At 42.4% G+C, this 13,902-nt stretch overlaps 1 long non-coding RNA gene across 1 annotated transcript in view; it reads right to left on the bottom strand.

Moving 5' to 3' along the window:
• Nucleotides 1-550: 550 nt before the first annotated feature.
• Nucleotides 551-13,902, bottom strand: part of LOC122918935 — a 543,057-nt gene continuing 529,705 nt past the window's right edge. The window contains exon 3 of the long non-coding RNA XR_006386720.1: nt 551-611. This is a non-coding gene — a long non-coding RNA (uncharacterized LOC122918935). The remainder of the gene's footprint in view (nt 612-13,902) is intronic.

Raw genomic sequence — 13,902 nt, 5'->3', positions numbered from 1 at the left:
GACCTGGGCCAAAATGTCAGTAGCGTTCCGACACCCTGACCGGAGGAAACGTAACCACGTCCCAGAAGCAAGGCCGACCCCAAGCAGATGTACAACGAGGACACAGCTGTCATCTTTCTGGTCCTAACCTTTTTCTTTTCAACAATCCCCATGTCACAGAGTCCAGTGTCCCTAGGCAGCCCTTGGTTCTTTTAGTGGAAGGAAAAGAGTAACAGGCTACCATACCTCAATTTTTTTTAGCTTAGTAATGGCTTAATATGCTAACGTTTCAAAACACATTCCCGTTCAAGAGGAGGTGTGGTGGTCTTTGCCAGGGCCCTATGTCAGAGGCAATCTCCCCTTTTGTCGTACTGAAGAAACTCCTTAATTTGCCCAAAGAAGCAAGTGCCCAGTGAAAACCAATAACCACTCTCCCCCACCCCAAACATCTTCTCAGACAGAGGTGAATCAGTAAGTCTAGAGGGTGGAGGTTTGGAAGGAGACCGCTTGCCTAATAAAAGTGGGCGGACTTACCTGGCACTGAGCTTTGTTCCTTCTGTTCTTCTTCCTGGTTCATTCTGACTTGGAATGCGGATAGAACAGGTAGCAGAGGCACAGCAGCCATCTTACCACTGTGAAGACAAAAGACACACACAGAAGGTACTGGAGCAGGAGGCCATGGCACAGGGGTGGGAGCCCTGGGCAGCCTCCTCTGGCATGTGCCATTCTGCATTAGTGATTCCAGACTTCATACGTGAGAAGACAAATTATTTGGTGAAACAACGAAAGTTGGGTTCCCATTACATGAAGCCCAACTCTGTCTTTTTTTTTTCTTTCAAAGATTTTATCCATTTACTTGACAGACAGAGACTACAAGTAGGCAGAGAGGCAGTCAGAGAGAAGAGGAAGCATGCTTCCCGCCGAGCAGAGAGCCCAACGTGGGGCTCGATCCCAGGACCCTGGGATCACGACCTGAGCCGAAGGCAGAGGCTTTAACCCACTGAGCCACCCAGGCGCCCCAGCCCAACTCAGTCTTGACTGGCACAAAGGCCTGAAGGGGAAAATGTCTAAGGCAAGCGTGGAAATTAATGGTGAAATACCAGAGCCTTGGCACTCCTGAGGAGTGAGGGAGTCTTTTAGACACAGGGAATGTCCCCACCTCCCTCCCTCACATGATTTAGGTTCTTCTGCACATATGGAGCTGCCCTAGTTCCAACCCAAGGAATTGATTAGATAAGCACTTGGCTGACTAAAAATGGTGTCAGTCAATGCCACAAACAGTGGATAAATTTCCAAGGAGACAAATGATGACAGGAAGGGCACTTGGGAGTGCCCCAGGAGGCCCAGTGCAAAGAATAATTGAACAACCTTCACTGGGATCGTATCTCTTCAAACATAGAACCAGAAGATGCTTTTGATTATCTTGACTTGAATGATATGGCCAACAAGGCTCGGAAAAGAGGTGGTCCTGGATCCTCCTTAAAACTGACACAGGGTGTTTTCTGTCTTTTCATTTCTACTCCAGGGGGAGATGACGATCAAGGAAAGGCCATCCTTAATATATGGCATGTTTATAAAAAGAATAGGAGCAATTACTCCTACCTTTGGTAGAACTTGCCAGGCTACTGAATGTAATGGGAATGGAGCCTGGGATGAGGTCTTATGTCATCCTTACATTATAGACAATTAAAGAAATGGCCCCTCCCCACCAGTGTACACCCACCTTCTTTGTCAGTGTGCCCCAAACAGGACTAGGCTGGGCCAGTGAGAGCCCACTCTCACTGGCCCAGCCTGGTACTTGTGGTGGGGTCGTCTTCCCAGTGAGTGATATAGCCCTGAAGCAGCTCCTTTTCAAGACATGACCTTGGCCACTCATCTCTCTGTGCTTTAAGTTTCCCCATCTGCATAAATGGTGTCAGTCATAAGGCCCACCTCCCGGGTTTCCTGTGAAGACTGATTGGAATCATCTCGAAAAGGGCGGGCCATATACTGAGCACTCAGTGAGTGTTAGCAGGCATTATATTCGTATTAGCTCTATTTGAGCTCCATGCCGTGGCAGAGAGGTGAGAGGGTTTCTTCCTCTGCTGAGGAAGACAGATGGCTCGTCTCCTCCTGAGGGCAGCATGGAGAATTGGACATTGTGTGCCTGTTTAATTGTCTGATTGAGTAATCTAGGGAGAACTGACAACCATCCATCCTGACTCACAAAGAGCAAGAGAGTCACATCTAACAACATTGAAGCAGTTACTTCCTTGGCGGGTGGGAGAGGGTGCTGCTCTGTCCTGTCAGGTTTGGGATGCCTACTGCCCCCCCTTCAGGCCTTCTGAGCCTGGCTAGAACTGTGTCCCAGAGAGGGCCCTGAGGGCTTGGAGTCACATGCGAGGCTAGCAGCGGCTGGGGGTGGTGGGGGAGGGGGCAGAGGGTGCAATCATGAGGAAAGCTGGCGGAAAGGAGAGGGGAGGGAAGGAGGGCTCTTCACACCTCAGGTGTTCGGGTCTCCCTCCAATGCAGTCAGTCTGCACAAGTGTTAGTCCTCAGGTTGCTCCTGCCAAATAGGACATACATGCTTAAACTGGAGGACCCAGTGCATGTCAGCCATTAACAGGACTCCCAACAAAGTGACAGGGACACAATATGCCCTTGTTTGGAGCCCTCCCTGAATCGTGCCTTTGTGTAACACAGTCTGTGCAAATTGTCTCTGGGCTGGAGGCCACTGGAACCGGGCATCGCCTCACCTCAGGCTTTATCTAAAAGCCTTGAGAAACACAACAGCCCAAGTTTACCTGTCCGGGTGTGTGTGCGTATGTGTGTATGTGTGTGTGTGTGTGTGCGTGCGTGTTGAGGGGGAAGTGTTGTGGGTAGATGCACCAAAATGCAGCTCACACGTGAAATTCTCACTGCACAATCCATGGGAAATGAAGACAGGACACAAAACGCAGCATTAGAAATCACACGGGGAGGGTGATTTAACCAGATACCGCCACCCAGTTACAGACCGTGCGTTGTGTGTGGGCAGGACATCTGTCCTACTGGCAAACACTTGGTTAAACAGTAAACAGCTTCCAGGACATTCGCTCTCCCCAGAGGAATAAAGGCTGCTCCCGAATGCTGGCCTGCCTGGCTGCTTGCTCGCCTCTCTCCAAGGCTCCTCAAGCAGTCTATAAACACGCGCTCATTGTGGAAGCAAGCCCACTGCACCCTGGAAGGGCAAGGAATGCTGGGAAGGAACCAACAAGGGCCCTGTCATACTCCCTGGTCACAGTGACCCCAGGTCCCTTCACAAACCTGAAATATTTCCGCAGGACTCCAGTACCTCCTTCAGTATAAAATAACCTCCAAGTTCAACAGCCGTGGGCACAGCTAATACCCTCTTTCAAGTTCCTTTGCTAAATTCTGCTCCCTGCACAATTCCACAAGACAGTCTACATCAGCTTTTCTGTCTCTTAAAGTTCACACCTTTATGAAAACTTACAGGCCATTTCAAAATATTTTGACAACTAATTTAAAAGGAAAGCCATAAATAGAACAATATAGTCGTTCATCATTAGGACACTTGTTTAAGCATCATCTTACCATGAAATCCCATGCAGTTGCTTCAAGAATAATGTGAGGCTACAGACAGGCTGTGGACTGATCTCTGCAGGAGGGTGAAAGCTGGTGTCCCAAAAGATATGCCCATGTCCTCAGCCCCAGAATCTGTGAATGGGAACTTACTTGGGAAAAGGACTTTATAGATGTCATTAAGTTAGGATCTAAAATGAGATCGTCTAGATTATCTGGGTGGGCCCTCTATCTAATGACAGTTTCTTTCTAAAAGATAGATGAAGACACGCAGAGAGAAGGCCAGGAAGCTATACGAAGGAGGAGGCCCAGACTGGGATGATGTAGCTGTCAGTTAAGGAACATCTGGCTGCATGAGAGGCTGCAAGAAGCAAAGAAGAGCTTCTACCCTGGATTGCGTGGAGGGCCTCCCACGTGGCCCACACCTTGATTTTACACCTCTGCCCTCCAGAGTTGGGAGAGAAGACATTTCTGTTGTTTTAAGTCACCTAGTCGGCGGTGATTTGTTATGGCAGTCCGAGGAAATAACTACAAACTCTAAAGGAGATTTAAGACTAGAAAACCAAAACCCAAAAACAATGCCAAAGACAGTATACACAGTTTATAGTGTAGTGTATCCACAGTGAGTGACATTAAAAAAATGTATATGTTTGCATATGCATAGACTATGACTTAGGAATATAAGAGATACTAGTCACAGGGCTGCCTCTGGGGAGAGAGTTTCTTGTGTTCTGCTGTAAATGGTATCTCCTGAAGTTTGGCACTTGGATAGGCAGAATAATGGAACCCCCCCAACCTAATCCCTGGAGCTGGTAACTATGTCTGTTAAATAGCAAGAGGAAATGAAGATTGCAGAAGGGACAAAGTTGCTGAACAGTTGAATTTGGATAGGAAGATTATCCTGGACTGTCTGAGAAGACCAGGAATCAAACGGTCTTCAAAAGTGGAAAAGGAGTGGAATGCTGTATAATCTGGCAATAAAAACAAATGAAGTGCTGATCTGCTCTACAACATGGATGAATCTAGAACACATCATGCTAAGTGAAAGCAGTGTCACCAACGACCATATTTTGTATTTCTATGTGTACGAAAAGTCCAGAATAGGCAAATCTGGAGAGACGGAAACTCTATGAGTGGTTTCCAGGAGCTTGGGAGGATGAGGGATTGGAAGGTAGTTGAAGGCTACAGGATACAGGGTTTCTTCTGGGGGTGATGAAATTGTTCTAGAACTGTCATCGAGGATACACAACTCTATGAATACACTAAAAGCCACTGAGTTATACATTTAAAGGGTGAATTGTTTGCTATGTGATATATAAACTCAACAAAGTTTGACTCTCAACAAAGCTGAAAACTCTCACCAAAGCTGAAAACAGCGGAAAGGAGAAACAGAAAGGGAGCCAGAGTCAGATTAGGAGATATGACCCATGAAGTTGGCCATGAAGATGGTAAAGGACCATGAACAAAGGAATGGAGGCAACTTCTAAAAATGGGCAAAGGCAAGTCTACAAAAAGAACTTCTTGAATTTAGGTCAGCGAGACCTGGTTCAGACTTCCAAACTCCACAACTTTAAGAGAACAAATGTGTGTTGTTTTAAGCCACCAAGTTTGGGGTAATTTGTTATAGCAGCAATACAGGACTATTACAAGCACTTCTTATACCTTTTATCCCTTTTGAATTTTGGGCTGTATACATGTACTACCTATTCAAAATTTAAATAAAAACAAAGCAAAAAACCTCTTCAGGACAATGCCTGGAGCCATCTGGGAAAAAAATTTATATATCTGTAATATTCCTCTTCAGAGAAATGTAATACAATCCACAGATGTGAGCCATATATGGAATTTTAAAATTTTAATAAACAAACATATAATGTATTATTTGTTTCAGGGGTACAGATCTGTGAATCATCAGTCTTACACAATTCACAGAACTCACCATAGCACACACCCTCCCAAATAGTAACATTTAAAAGAGGAAAAGCAAACACATTTAATGAACTTTAGTAATATTATTTAGCAATAGATAGTATTATTTCCACGTGTAAACAATAAAAAATTATTAGAGATATTTTCATTTTTCTCTCATACTAAGTCTTTGAAATCTGGTGTATATTTTAAAATTATAGCATGTTTTGGGGTGCCTGGGTGGTTCAGTTGGTTAAACATCCAGCTCTTGAATTTGACTCAGGTCACAATCTCAGGATTGGGAGACAGAGCCCTCCATGCTGGACCTGGAGCCTGCTTAAGATTCTCTCTCCCTGGGGCGCCTGGGTGGCTCAGTGGGTTAAAGCCTCTGCCTTCAGCTCAGATAATGATCCCAGGGTCCTGGGATCGAGCCCCGTATCAGGCTCTCTGCTCAGCGGGGAGCCTGCTTCCCCCACTCTCTCTGCCTGCCTCTGCCTCCTTGTGATCTCTCTCTCTGTTAAATGGATAAATAAAATCTTAAAAAAAAAAAAAAGTAAGATTCTCTCTCCCTCTTCCTCTGCCCCTCCCCACCTCTCTCTCCCTCCCTCTTAAAAAAAAAAATTATAGCTCATTTTCACTCAGATCAGCCATGTTTCTGTCTAATGGCTACTGGATTGGATACGGATCTATAAAATCCAATAGAAGTGAGGAGTAAGGGTTTTTTTAATTATTTAATTTCTGGTTAGTTAATACAGTATCATACTAGTTTCAGGTGTACAATATAGAGATTCAGCACTTCCATACATCACCTAGTGCTCATCACAAGTGCCCTTTTAATCTCCATCACCTATTTCACCCATCTCCCACCCACCTCTCTTCTAGTAACCATCAGTTTGTTCTCTATAGTTGAAAGTTTGTTTCTTGGTTAGCCTCTTCCCACCCCCACCCCGTCCCATTGCTCATTTGTTTATTCCTTAGATTCCACATATGAGTGAAATCATATGATATTTGCCTTTCTCTGATTTTTTCACTTAGAATAATACCTTCTGTTGTTGCAAATAGCAAGATTTCATTCTTTTTTGTGACTGAGTAATATTCCATGTTACACACACACACACACACACACACACACACACACACACTATATCTTCTTTATCCATTCATCTATAGATAGACACTTGGGCTGTTTCCATAATTTTGTTATTGTGGATAATGTTGCTATGAACATCAAAGTGCATGTATCCCTCTAAATTAGTATTTTTGTATTCTTTGGGTAAATACCTAGTAGTGTGACTGCTGGGTCATATGGTAGCTCTATTTTTAACTCTGTGAGGACCCTCCACACTGTTTTCCACAGTAGCTGCAGCAGGTTGCATTCTTGCCAAAAGCACAAAAGGGTTCCCCTTTAGGAGTAGGTTTTTTACCCTTTAAGTATCCATACGTAAAGATGTAGCTACAAAAACACTTACAGAAGCATTGCTCAAGGAGTTAAAAAAAAATGAGAACACGACAGCTTCAGATGTAGTATAAGTATACTGTGGATATGGATATTAAAAAGAATGAGTTGAAGCTATATGGATTGACATAGAGTATTGACCATAATATTGTATATTGTTAAATGAGACCAACCAAGTTAAGAGTGCTTTTTTGGTAAAATTTGTTAGGAAAACTAATTAATGTACAGACATATACGGAATTACTCATACTCTATTATTAATATTTTACTTCATACTTTGTGAAGCAGTATGGAGCTATCACAAATAGGATTGTTAGCTTTCTCCTTGCACACATAATTTTGTTGTATATTGCTCCATAACTTTAAAAAAATCAAGAGAGATCATCCCAAGAATAAGTCGCTAATCAACAACTTTAGGACCTACCCCAGCGGTTATAGCATTGCCAAAGCATCAGCAACCACATCAAAGACCTGTCTCTCCACCAATAACCTTATTTAAGACTTACTTTCCTTTTACCAGTCACCTTTTTCTAACTAGACGGAACATCTCCAAAAATCCTCTATGGAACACTATTTCTTAATATGTACATTACATTACCATGCCTATATTGTTGACCAATCTGCGGTAGAAATCAGTATCCAAAAAAAAAAAAAAAAAAGAAAATTGGTTTATAAAAATTAAGATTTAAGAAAGAGGTAAGTGCTATGAAGTAAATAAAGTAATGATTAGTGTGGAAGTGTAAAAAAAAGAAAAAAGAAAAAGAAATCAGTATCCATTCCACCATTCAGAAAAAGAACTTTCATTTTTCTAAGCTCACACATCCTCAAACCCATCTGATATTCAGACAATAGAGATATTTTTTAAAAGCTACAATTTGCAGGGCACCTGGGTGGCTCAGTGGGTTAAGCCGATGCCTTCGGCTCAGGTCATGATCTCAGGGTCCTGGGATCAAGTCCCACATCGGGCTCTCTGCTCAGCAGGGGGCCTGCTTCCCTTCCCCTCTCTCTGCCTGCCTCTCTGCCTACTGTGATCTCTCTCTGTCAAGTAAATAAATAAAATCTTAAAAAAAAAAAGCTACAATTTGCAGGAAAAAAATACAGGAGTGGGAGCCACCATGGAGTGCATACTAAATAGAAATCAAGAGGTGCCATGCATGGATTAAGGGAAAATGCTGAAAGGTTTCCAACATTTCAGACTCTAGGGTGTTCTCCACATTTAGCATCGGTCTGTATAATTTGTTAGATGGGACCTCCAGTTCAGTGCTGGTCCATCGCCCCTATAGTAGCAGCATGCCACGGGCAACCCTGGTCCCACAGCAGCCCACCAGGTCCAAGAAACGAGACCCTTGTCACTTGGGTAATCCAAACATAAGCTTAATCCTACAGCATACTGCCCACAGGAGCTGGGCCACCACCTGTGGCCCTGAGAGTCTGTCACTCAAAAAGCCCAGTCAGGAAGTGGAATAAATGTGTTCCTTCGTTTGGCCTGTGTGACCTAGTCCCTCAGAGTATTCTTCCAGGCAAGGGATAACCTGGCAGAGAGTTTGGCCAAGTGCCAAAAGGTTGTCATAACATTTATGCTCTATATCCTCTTTTTCCTATGGCAGGTAACATTCAAAATGTTAAGATCAACCTTCATTGGCATCCCTCCTTCTGCATTTTAAATATTTGTATGAGTGAACATGGTGGGGGTAGCGGGCAGGGGACCCCTTTGGAGCAAGCACTCAGAAGTGGCTGCTGGATCCCATTCCTCTTCCTCCCCTTAGCCTTACAGACTAATTACAAAATGGCAGAGGGGAGCTAAGAGATCCATTCACTTCAAGGAACATTCACCAGGGGCCCAGTACATCCCAGGCACTGGAACGAAGAGATCATGATGTTGGTTGAAACCCAGATTTGGTTGTTCTTAATCTATTTGGAATATTTTAAATCACTTGACTAACTGAACACAGTCAAGAAGAGAAAAATAACCCTAATAAACTAAAAATGAGAATACTTCAGAAATTCATTTACTTTAATACTGTTCTAAAAATAATTTGAAAGTAAAAACTCTGCATGGAAACAGGAAGCAAATATTTATAGAACAATGGAGCTGATAGTCAGCTGTTTATGAATTTATGAATTTTTTAACAGCTTTTTCAACTATAAATTGTATAAAATAATCTTAACTTAGAAGCAGTATTTTTCCTTACTCATTTCATGGAATTATTTTACTCCAATTTTGTATCTCCACCTTTGCTATCACTGAATTTATCATCACTTAAGCCAATTCTGATGATCTTATACAGTTTCTAAAAAATACCATTTTCAATTCTGTCCAAATTGAGACAAATGTGTATAATGCTGACACAAGAAATTTTATCCCAAGCCACAGGTGAAGAGAGTAGTCCCCACCAACACATTTATTCTGTGGGTATATAACTACAACTTACTGTCTCACTTTTTATTTATTTATTTTTTTAAGATTTTATTCATTTATTTGACACACACAGAGAGAGAGAGATCACAAGTAGGCAGAGAGGCAGACAGAGAGAGAGAGGGGGAAGCAGGCTTCCTGCAAAGCAGAGAGCCCGATGCGGGGCTCGATCATAGGACCCTGAGACCATGACATGAGCTGAAGGCAGAGGCTCAACCCACTGACCCACCCAGGCACCCCGTCTCACATTTTAAACTGATGTATAAAATACCTATTTTCAATGATCTAGAACACTCACCTGTGAAGTCATATACCCAGAATGACTAAAGCTTCTCAAAATTTCTTCACTTCTCTCTCACAGATCTTAGCACACGACCTTTAAAACCATCTCCAAACAAGCAAGCACTGAATTTGTTTCAGGTTATCTTCCTTACACAAACAGTACTTAGTTGTGCAAAATAAATTACCCCACTATAGAAGATACTCAAATATGAGGCCAGCCCCTATTTCCGGCAGGATAATTATAGGGAAAAATGCTTTTTATGCTCAGGCACATACAGTACAGAACTTCAGACTGTATTTGGCATGCAGGATATGTAACTGATTTGCACTGTTCTTGAAGCTAAAACACCACCTTCACAGAACATATGTTAGTAGATTTTATGTTCCAGAGATGGCTCTACGAGTATATCCCATTCCACTTACTCTTAGGATGGGATATTGATACCACTCCATAGAGAAGTAGGGGGGGTTATATTCTCTTGAGTTGAGGTGGGCCTGTGACTGGAGGAAATGCCACTAGATGATTTCTAAGGCTTAGTCATCACAGCCATAGAATCTCAACCTGGACTATGTGATGACCTTTGCCCTTAGAAGCCAGTCATTGCACTGTATATGAGGAAACCAGTCAACCAAGGAAAGGGCACATGTGGGTGTTCTGAGTGACAGCCTCACCTGGAGTCCCACCACCAACAGCCAGCATCAACACTAGCTGAGGCTAAGGAGAACACAGATGAAGGGACTGCACTGAGGCCCGCCCAAACCGCAGATTCCAGATGTGTTAACAAAATAAATGACATCGCTGCTCAAAGCCTCGAGGTTTTGAAGTGGTTTGTTAGGCAGCAAAAGACGATCAGAACAATGCAGGTTTTTCACAGCCAGTAATATATACACACACAAAAAATTATAAACTAAAATGAAAGAACTTTTACTTATTTCTGTCAATGCTCATCCTGTTTAAAGGTGAAACCATTGAGATTTTTGTAAATTTTTGCTGTTACGTAATTAACATATGACTTCTCTCAGTTTGTGTTTTCTGCAAATGGTGCACATTTAGAAAGCATGTTAGGCACTCAGACTTTGTTAGCAGAAGTACAAATTGGGACCTGCTTCCTGGAAGACAATTTATATCAACCCAGCCCCCAAAAAAGAGGACAAGGTTTTTTAAAAAATGTGCATTTCTGTGTTCCAGAAATTCCACTACAGGAATTTATCTTGAGGAAATGATAATGGATATATGCTAAGAATAGATGCAAAGATGTTTACATTGTTTATGTTAAAATATTAAACACAATCTAAATATCAACACAGCATTGGTGGTAAGTTCTAGAATATTATTTGGCTTTAAAAGATCCAGAGGATGGAGATTTACTGACATGGAAAGAGGTTGAAATATATCATTATCTGAAAAAACAAAACTTTAAAAAAGTATATAATTCCATTTTCACTATACTAAATATACATGTGTATAAACATTCACAGATCTGGAAGTATATATACCAAGGTTCTAAGAGGGATTAACTAAAAGTAGTAGGATTATGGATTTTGTCACTTTCTTCCTTCCTTCCTTTCCTTCTCCAGCTCTTCTTCTTCTTCTTTTTTTTTTTTTTTGCATATCTTTTTCACTTAAAGCTACATTGCTTTTATAATAAAAAGAACATTGAAGTAACTTGAAAATTTTTTTTTACAACTATTAGGGTTCTCCAGAGAAAAAGAACAATACAAAGAATCAACAGGACATGTGTGTATGTGAAGAGATGTATTTTAAAGAACTGGCTCATGGATTATGAAAGCAGACACATTCCAAGACCTACAGGGTGACTGGTTAAGCTGGAGACCAGGAGAGCCAATGTTGTAGTGCTGAAGCCATGAGAGGTGGAAGGACCAATGGCATGGATTTGGCCCAAAGGCTGGTTTGCTTGAGGCTTAAGAAAAGCAGATGTTTCAGTTCCAGTCAGAAGGCAGGAAAAATCTGATATCCCAGCTGGAAAGCAGCGTGGCAGGAGAAATTCTTCCTCACTGAGAAGAAGGCAGCTTTTTGTTCTCTTCAGGTCCTCGAATGGCTGGATATAGCCCATTCGTGTTAAGGAGGGCAATCAGTTTAACTCAGTCTGCAGAGTCACATGCTAAACTCATCCAGAAACACTCACAGCCACGCCCACAATACTGTTTCACCAAATACCCAGGCACCCCCATGGCCCAGTCAAGCTGACACATAAAATGGGCCATCCCAGGAAAAAAAAAGTTCTATGGAAATCTCAGTTGAAATCAAGAAAGATTGAGAATTTAGTCTTTCCTGAGCCTCTTAAATCTTTTGTCAAAAAGTTTTAGAACATTCTTGCTTTAGAACATTCTTTTACTTGATGGGCATTTTGGTCTTTATGCGTTGGGGAGAAGTAAAAGCATGTGAAATCTACTTTTCCCCAATTTCTTATTTTATCTATAAAACACATGCTGAGGGATGGTACTCAAAGATCCCAAAATGGTGCCTGACTGGCCCCCACTCTAGGAGTGGACTCCTTCCTGTCTGTGTGCTCCTGTATCCCTGGGTGGTGACATACATCATGGTGCTCTGTCTTCCCATGCTGATTCATATACATGGGTCCCATGCATGCAGAGCCCCAAAGTTGCACTCCCTGTGCTGAACGGGACCACAGGCTGTTTCATCCAAGCCACAGATGAAAACGTTCAACTGGGCAGGGCTGAGTATCAAGAGACGCAGCTCATCACCAAATACTCGCCTCCGCTTTACAACCATTCCTTTAATGAACTGCCTTTGAGCAAGATTCTCCAGCGGATTCATCTACTTTACTGCAGAGCTTTAAGATGTATAATTGCAAACTGTCATCATGGCCAGACTACTACTGACTTGCACCACCAACCCGCCCAGCGTTTCTCAAACTGCAGGTCACAACTGATACCAGTTGGGAAATCCACTGAGTGGGCTGTCTGTGCTTAAAAGTTCAACAGAAGTTATCAGAGGGCCTCTCCTATTAATGTTAAGTATTACTGCAGGAAACTTCTGCCTCAGATATATATATAGGTATGTGTGTAATCTGAGTCACAGTGTAAATGTCCTTCTTATGATGTTTGCGATCAAAAACATCTCAGTGCCCCTGAACTAGGCCTTCTTTTTCCACAGTCGACAGATGTCTTGCTAAAATTAAGATAAAACCAGGGTTGACTTCTTGGGTGTGAGACCCGTTCAGTCGATCATTTTGTTGAGCTCGGCTGTCACCATCGGAAGATTCCTAGCTGTTGACTGGTGTGAGCAGAGATGTACCAAACAGCAGGGAGCCCACACGGCTCTGGTCCAGCAGCAACGGTGCAGGCACCTCGAGCACCCAGCTTCAGACCAGGTCGCCCGGCACACAGGACCAGCCTCAGGACAGTTTGGGTCACCACAGAGTCCTGAAGGCTTGGCTGGGGCACAACCGAGATGTAGATCTGTGGCAGCAGCAGCAAAGAGGTGGTTGTGAGCCCAGGACAAATGGGGATGCAAGGTCCGCTTGCCTATTGGTCAGAGCCTGACCTGGCTGCAGCTGCAGGGAACAGGCACAGTGGTGTTGGAGGCAGTAAACTGTGGCAGTTTATTATTACAGAACCAAAGCATGTACAGGGACATAGAAATAAAGCCTATCAGGGGGTTCTGAGAATTCTTCAAAGAGCCTAGGATCTCCAGCTTTGAACAATGGTGCCATATTGCAAATGAAATATCCACAGGCTTATAAATGGATATTAATGGAAATACTGTAGCACTGAATTAAAAAATAAATGAAAACTTTTTTCATATGAAGCTCGAGATGACGTGATTAATGACAAAAACAGCTTTAAAATTCAAATTTCACTGTAACTGAATAGATGGCAATAGAAGGCATAAACATGTTTTGATTCACATGCACATCATGAAGTCACTTGTAGTTTCTTGTACACCCTCTGTAAGTTTATAAGAATTGTCAGAGGAAACATTAAAGGGCCATTGCCTAAATTCACATGTAAAATTAAATTCAGACAGACTCAAAACTGATTTTTATGAAAAATCACATCTTCTTAGAACAATTGTTCCACAGGAATCAGTTCTAGATGTGCTAAAAACTTTTGTATTATTTTGCTAGCAGAAATTTATTCTAATGTTGTCATGGTTTATGAAATACTCATAACTCCAATAACAGCTATATCAGATTTTTCTCAAAATTACAAATTACAGAAAAATATTTTCAATCTTGAGTTTAAGAATGACCAATGACCACTGTCACTTTCAATATTGCTGTTAAAATATACGTATTTTAGGGCCCCTGGGTGG

Source organism: Neovison vison, chromosome 1 (assembly GCF_020171115.1).
Source record: "Neovison vison isolate M4711 chromosome 1, ASM_NN_V1, whole genome shotgun sequence".
Classification (NCBI taxonomy): Eukaryota; Metazoa; Chordata; class Mammalia; order Carnivora; family Mustelidae; genus Neogale; species Neogale vison.
Note: the sequence above shows the minus strand (reverse complement) of the source record. Positions and strands in the feature narration are given on the sequence as shown.